The sequence below is a fragment of the Lipotes vexillifer genome, unplaced genomic scaffold (assembly GCF_000442215.2).
Source record: "Lipotes vexillifer unplaced genomic scaffold, Lipotes_vexillifer_v1.1 scaffold248, whole genome shotgun sequence".
Classification (NCBI taxonomy): Eukaryota; Metazoa; Chordata; class Mammalia; order Artiodactyla; family Lipotidae; genus Lipotes; species Lipotes vexillifer.
The window spans coordinates 1779946-1780273 of NW_006777568.1; the positions used below are offsets into that span (position 1 = coordinate 1779946).

The 328-nt window shown below is 61.0% G+C and overlaps 1 protein-coding gene across 2 annotated transcripts in view; it reads right to left on the reverse strand.

Annotated features, from left to right (window-relative positions):
• The window catches only part of PTPRE (protein tyrosine phosphatase receptor type E), a 41835-nt gene that overhangs the window by 12642 nt on the left and 28865 nt on the right, over window positions 1-328 (reverse strand). The window lies entirely within an intron of this gene.

Here is a 328-nt window from a genome sequence, read left to right on the forward strand (position 1 = left end):
ATGGTGCTAGGACAGACAGTGAAGCCCCTCGCCCTTAGAAGGACTCCCCGCTCATCACACTGAGGGGAGGGGAAGCAGACGAGACAGGAGAGGCCCCTTAGGGAGGCTTGGTTCTTTACAAACGCAAAGTAAGAGAAAATCATCAGGTGCAGAGCCAGTTAAAGGCGCCCCACCCAACAGGTCAGTGGTAAGGGCCAGGAAGTAGCGGACTCGAGGCTGCCAGAGCCCAGGAGGCCCAGGTGCACGCGGGGCAGAGGGTAGGGGAGCACCTGGGAGCGGGGAAAGGGATGGTTCCAAGAGGAAAAGCCCCGGGCCCGGCGCTCTTTCC